The sequence below is a fragment of the Solanum pennellii genome, chromosome 10, assembly GCF_001406875.1.
Source record: "Solanum pennellii chromosome 10, SPENNV200".
NCBI classification, from domain to species: Eukaryota; Viridiplantae; Streptophyta; class Magnoliopsida; order Solanales; family Solanaceae; genus Solanum; species Solanum pennellii.
This window is the reverse complement of record NC_028646.1, coordinates 75,779,357-75,786,451: the sequence shown is the minus strand read 5'-3', so window position 1 is coordinate 75,786,451 and position 7,095 is coordinate 75,779,357. Positions and strand designations below refer to the sequence as shown.

The following is a 7,095-nucleotide window of genomic DNA, read 5'->3' as shown; positions in this document are numbered from 1 at the left end:
TATATATATATATATAATCAATTTTAAGCAATATTACACTTGCAATTTGCAAATTTTATTTTTCTTAAATTTTGGTCCTAGTAGGTGGAAAGTTATTTCACAAAGCACTGAATTTAAAGAAATTCTTGTGGTTTATAATGTATCATCCAATTATTAAGAAATTAAACTCCACTTTTTCCTTTATTTTGTATTCATACATATTTTTATACCATCAATGTGGTCTGGCCGGTGCAGATTCTCTAGCTTCCACCAAGTTAATTGCTGATTATCAAATAATCCTAATCCTTAATTTTATAATCCCAATTACTTCTTTCCAAATTATTAATTACAATGAACTTAAACATTATATGATGTATTAAAATAATATGCAATTTGGAAAACAAGATCAGGTTGAATCAGAACTAGGTGTAAATTAATATTACATTTCCATTACTTTTGTCAATATATAACATACTCAATCTAATCTCTTAAGTGATCGAGGTCCAAAAAATAATGTGCATGTAATCTTATTTCTATCTGATAAGAGTATAAATCGTGATCGAGATTGTTTCTAAAGAATCTCCAACTCACGTAATTAAGCATAACAAAATAAGTATGAAAAGCAATATGAAAAAGAAATACAATACGAAAAAGTTATATTGAAAATAATGAAAGAAAATTAAAGAACGATATGTAGCAACAACATTACCATTGCAAGAATTTTTTCTTGAAAATTATACGAGATCATTATANATATATATATTAAAAATGAAAGAAAATCACTTACTTGTCAATATGGAGAAGAGCGAGTTGCAAATGCTTTGTAAAGAGAATAAGGTTGAGTGGTCACGATGGGGAAGATGGGCACATGAAGAACTAACTCATTTAACTCATGGAACAACATATATTAGAATTATTTTTCCGTCTCAATTTACGTGATACATTTTTTTATTTAATCAAGAACGATATATTTTCTTATTTGACAACTGTTTAATGACATTATAAACATTTTATCTATATTGGGTCGCATTTATTTGACGAAAAGTCTACAAAGTGTATTCTTCTTTAAAAAAGGTAATTTTTGTAACATGGTAAATTTTTCTCATATTTCTTAGGAACTCCATGTTTAGTCAAATTGCATAAGATTTCAGAACGGTATTGTGAGTTTAATTTAACATATTACTTTTGATCAAATTGTGTATATAGAGAGATATAGACGCACCATACATTTAACGAGTTTGATATACATGTACAATATTACTTACTAAAATGTCTAAAAATATTAGATTCTAAATCTACAATGCAACGGATTGAATGATAAACATCAAATTTTAATCTCGAATCTACACGTCTACGTATAGATAAATAAAAAGTTTTTTTAAAAGATTACACGCGACTCTAACTAATCTTAGAGACTATAATGCATGAGTTAGTAAAGCACGTACCCTGCTTCTCCATCTTGCCCAAAACTCACCTTTTCATGATGCCACAATTTGAAAGACTAGCTCTATTATATATATATTGATAACTTTGTAAACTTTCAAGTCAAGCAAAGGAAGTATACTTTATTTGTTTTTGATGATATTTCATATATAATTGTGCTACCACTTAGCATCATATTTATAACAAAAGAAGAAAATCATTGTGGAGTTATGTCAAAAACTATTTGTTTGGTATTAGGTGTAAAGGAAGATTAGTTGTAAGTGGGAGCCTCTACCTAAAAATTATAATGCAAGAAATTAAATTGTCAGTAAAAATATATATATATATATATATATTTATATCATATAGGACCACCACACCGGTAGAACTTAACATTTACTCTTCCATAATGACATTAGGTTGTCATATCTATGGTACTACTCCCTTTGTTCGATCATACTCGTTCATTATTGACTTTATAAATTTTTAAAAAAACTATAAATAAAAGAATAATTTTACTGTATCACTTTTTTTTATAGTAAATACAATATCTTGAAAAATGTAATAGGGCGTAATGACTATAATTCATGATAATGATAGTGAACCAAGTGTAAAATCATCTATTGATTTCATAAAATGGACAAATATTATTGAATATCCCAAAATAGTATAGTGAACAACTATTATTGAACTTAGTGAGTAGTATATTAGTTAGTACTCAACTAGAAATGGATCTAAAATTTAAACTTCTACATATAAATTTTATTTTAGAATTTGATCACAATTTACTGAATTTGAGATATGTTATTAATTAGTACCCGACTAGAGACAAATAAAAAATTTAAACTTCTATATATAAATTCTATTTTAGAATTTGATCTCAATTTATTGAATTTGAGATAAGTTATTAATTGCTACCTGATTAAAAAATAGCTCTAAAATTTGAACTTTTATATATGGATTCTATTTTAGAATTTGATCACAATTTATTGAATTTGAAATGTTTTATTTATACCTATCGAATAAATTATTTATTAAATATTTTGTTTGATTATTTGTCGAAACTTTTTTGAATAAAAAATATGGTCACACAGCCACACACCTTTAGGACAATCATATTTTGTTTAACATCATTAAAAACATACTCAACAATACTGAGGATTATTTATCACAATTTAATATCATTACACTAGAATTTATGGCATTTCATTGAAAGCATTAAGTTTATATGGACCCAATAACATAACATTGCATCCATCTCTATCGATCCAACTTTCTTTCATACGAAAAAGAGTAATTAATTAATTAATTTCCATCATATTGTTATATGAAAAAGGATTTGTCATATCCCTCGTTATGACAGTGACTTATATATATCCATATTGTTATACAAATGACACATATATATGAAATAGTATATATATAAGTTACTTTCATAATAAGAGGTATATCAGATGTTTTTCCTTGTTATATTACTCCTTCTGTCCAATAATAGTTGTCTACTATATTATTTTGAGATGCTCAACAATACTTATCGACTTTGTGATCAATGAATAGTTTTACCTTAGTTCCTAATTTACTCTTATTATAATAATAATAATTATTTTTCTATTGCATTTTTCAAAATATCGTATTTATTATATTCAAAAAATGATATAGTAAATTATTCTTTTATTTATAATTTCTTAAAAATGTATAAAATTAATAGTAGACAAATATTATTGAATAATATAAAAAAAATTCTTATGACAAAATGGATTAAGACAGAAATTAATTACGTAGTAGTTCAATTATTTGGCGGATGTGTTGTAAATGCTTCATCTTATTACTCTGTATTTTTAATATATCTTTTTGGCTACAAATTAAACAAGTAGAATATAATTATTTCATATATATATATAGTGGAAGACACCTTTCTTGTTTTCTGCCATTATGCATATTCTTTATCTTTATTTTTGTTATCTATATTAATTTTTAGCCTACAATCAAGAATATATTATTATGACCAAGAAGGATCAGGAGTGAGAAATATTCTTTTATCTTTAATCAAAAATCACGAGTCCTAATCCCCTTGAATAGAATACATTTTATTAGAGAGTACTTTCCTGATATGTATCTAAATTTAATATACAAATAAAAGAACTATCGAGAAGTCAAATTTTAAAAAAAAAACATTATTGTACATAGTGGAAGACACCTTGATCTTTGCATATATCGTCACAGTGGCACTGAGTTTTAGTCACCAAGTCTACTAGGAGTACTTCTTCATAAGTCTTACAATATACTAATGAACTGAGACAAAAATACTGATCAATTTTTTTTTCCAATTTAGCCATAGGTAAGGGTTAAGACTGATAAACAGTGAACAAGAGACATTTCTGGTCATTCATGAAACCTAGATATGTGCCTATGAGGCTCGAATTTAAAATCTTTAGTATATATTTTAATATCATATAACATGGTGCAAATCACCTAGTTTGAAATTTTAGAAGAAAATAATCAAATTCACATGTACAATAATATATAATTATGTTCCCTTTTAGAGAATGAGCCTTTTTGATAAAACGATGTATATATACATTCTTTCTACACAAAAAACTATGTACGGGTTTTTCCCTATACTAGTTCCTGAACACGTGCATTGCACGTGTTATCCAATGTCAATTGCTATCATAGAAAATAATCTTAAATTGCTTGCTTAACTTCTTAACTTCATTTTTCCATCACCACAATGATTGATTTCAAAACTAAAAATCTATTGAACTTTGATAAAAATGATAGAGAACAAATTTTAGAAATTAATTAAATAAAAATAATAAAGCACTATTATATTTCATCTATAAAAAAAGTAATTATAATAAACTATAAATAATGAACCAATTAAGTAAACTAACAAAATTAGTATACCGGAGAAATCAATTATCTAAGCTTTTGAAGCTTCCATTTGAGTTTTTAAAAATAATTTTAGTGGCAATTTCAATTATTTTTTATTTCTTTCAAGAACAATAAATATATCTAGTATAGTAAAATTACATTAACACTCTCATTTATCGATATTCATAATCATAATAAAATTCAAAATAATGATCTGCTAAAACTTAGTAAAAAATGACATGGAGCAAAATTTTAGAAATTTATTGAATGAAAATAATTAAGCAAGATATCATTTAAGACTCCCAACAAATACACTATACACCACTTCTTTAGTAGTGATAACATATTAAATTGTACACATTGTTTTTCATCTATAAATAATATAATCATAAGAAACTATAAAAAATATATCAATTAATGAAAATTATAAAAATATTTTCCAAAGAAACCACTCTTCTTTCTTTCATACCTCATGAATCTTGCTAATGTTGATGATGGAGATGGTAATCTTCATATATCATCTCATAAAGTTTGAATTTGGGGATTTTATGATTTCGATATATATTCATTAACTCTACATACTTCACCATCTTTTATTTCATGCAAATATTGCTTTAAATAAAATGGGAAAATGATAAAAAGAAATCGGGAAACAAAGATTAAAGAAATCTTACTGAGCTGAAATATGTCCATGAGGAAAATGGGAATAATTTTCTTTGATGTTCTTTAGGATTCCTTTAACAGATGTATTGATTATATGTATTAAATTAAATCAGCCTACATTTAATTACTATAGAACTTCTGAAATTCTGCAAAAGAAAAAAAATTATATTTTGCTGAAACAATAAATCAATCTTTAACACTTCACTAAAACATTATGCATAGGACATGTACCGTTTCTTATTTATAGTAAAAGTTATTTTCTTAATGGTTATTTATCAATTAGTAATGACTTTCCAACTTCTTCATTGTTTATCACTTAGAAATAACATTTCATCTTTTTTTAATCTAAAAATCCATGATTTTTGATAATGTAATACAAATGAAATAGATACATGAACTCTCTAGTTTCACATTTAATTTTTTTTTTCAGTTTTGTTATTTTTTTTATCTCTAGTACCACATTTAAATAACTTGATGTGTTATATCATTTTAATTTGGTGAAGACATTTTCATAATTCAACTTTGAATTCAAAATCTTCCCACTTATAATAATACTAGTTTCCGGGCACGCCTTTGCGCGTGTAACCCGTGAGTATACTATTTCTTAAAAGATAATACTACTAAATAATAAAATATGTTTAATTGAGATTTCTTACTTTGTTTTACTACTAATTGTGACACTCCAATTTTCTGACCTCCAAGTGAATGCATCAAGATAATAATATGAGAAATTAATAAAATAAACTTTGTTTATAATTCAAAAAATAAGTTTGCAAAGCTAAAAGGAAAAATAACAACTATCTAAATTAAATTTCTCGATAGTTCCGTTTTATTGGTAGAATAATGCTAGATAGTGTAAGATTAACTTTGACTGAAGAAAAACAAAACCTTTCAACTTTTTTAATGAATGTGTTTAAAGTATTGTATTAAATTTTTATCCACAAACACTTTAAATTAATTAGTTAACTATAAATATTTAAAACTAAGATGTAAAAACTTTTATTATTTATATTTTGAAAATCAGGATATTTATAAATAACTATTATTTTTATATAAAATTTAATTCTGTCATATATAGCTTATCCACCATTAATCTAATATTATGTGTTTCACCTTTTTTTCCATAAAACATTCATTCTTAAAGATGAAAATTAATGTATATGTAAAAATTATAAGTACGAAGAAAAGAAAAAGAAAAGGTACACATGAGCAAGATAATTAGGCATTTCATTTTGTTTTTGTCTCTATAGTGAAACTGAATATTTGAGCATACAAAATACAAATATGAATTTAGAGCAACTTGCTAATAAAACAAGAATTCAACTATATGAAGAGAGACAAAAAAGTCTTATTATAATTCTTACTACAAATAAGTATAAAACTAACATATCAAGCTCCGATGCTTCAGTAATTGAATTCTTGTCTATTCTCGGAGGTTTTAACCAAACTAAGCCATTATATAAAGCCATTCACCAAAATAATATGTTTTTCTAAAACTTTACAAAACTAGTATAAACGTATTCCACAGTAACGTTTTAGGATATATTTTATTTTTTAAAAGTTGATGGCGTCAGATTGATATACGTTATTCACAGTAACGTTTTACTCCTAAAACGTTATTCATAGTAACGTTTTAGGAGTAAAACGTTACTTACAGTAACGCATATCAACCTAATGCTGTTAGTTTTTTTTTAAAAAAATATACCCTAAAACGTTACCGTGAAATACGTTTATACTAGTTTTGTAAAATTTTAGAAAAATGTATTACTTTGGTAAATTGTTTTATATAATGGCTTAGTTTGGTTAAAAATTCTCTATTCTCGTGACTGCATAAGGGAATCTCACAGCTTTCACCTCAAATTGTGACATTATTTCACATGTTTAGAGTTACTACACACAAGAATTGTAGGAGTGGTAAATAAAAGTTATGCTTGAAAAAGTTAAATTTATAGAACAAAATTATGGGAACATGAAAAGTCACATGAATTATTGTTAAAATAAATATAAAAAAGATAGAGATAAAATTTAATTCTAAAGATACATGAATCTACTTTAATTTCTTGATAATTACTTATTTTATTTTTATTTTTATTTACATTTGTGTTAGAAATTTGAAAGGTCAAGATTATGAAATGAGAATAAGAAGATTATATATAT

General features: G+C 25.0%; 1 long non-coding RNA gene across 1 annotated transcript in view; it reads right to left on the bottom strand.

Moving 5' to 3' along the window:
• Positions 1–1,551, bottom strand: part of LOC107001815 — a 3,810-nt gene extending 2,259 nt beyond the window's left edge. Inside the window, exon 1 of the long non-coding RNA XR_001454461.2 lies at positions 767–1,551. This is a non-coding gene — a long non-coding RNA (uncharacterized LOC107001815). The remainder of the gene's footprint in view (positions 1–766) is intronic.
• Positions 1,552–7,095: the final 5,544 nt, after the last annotated feature.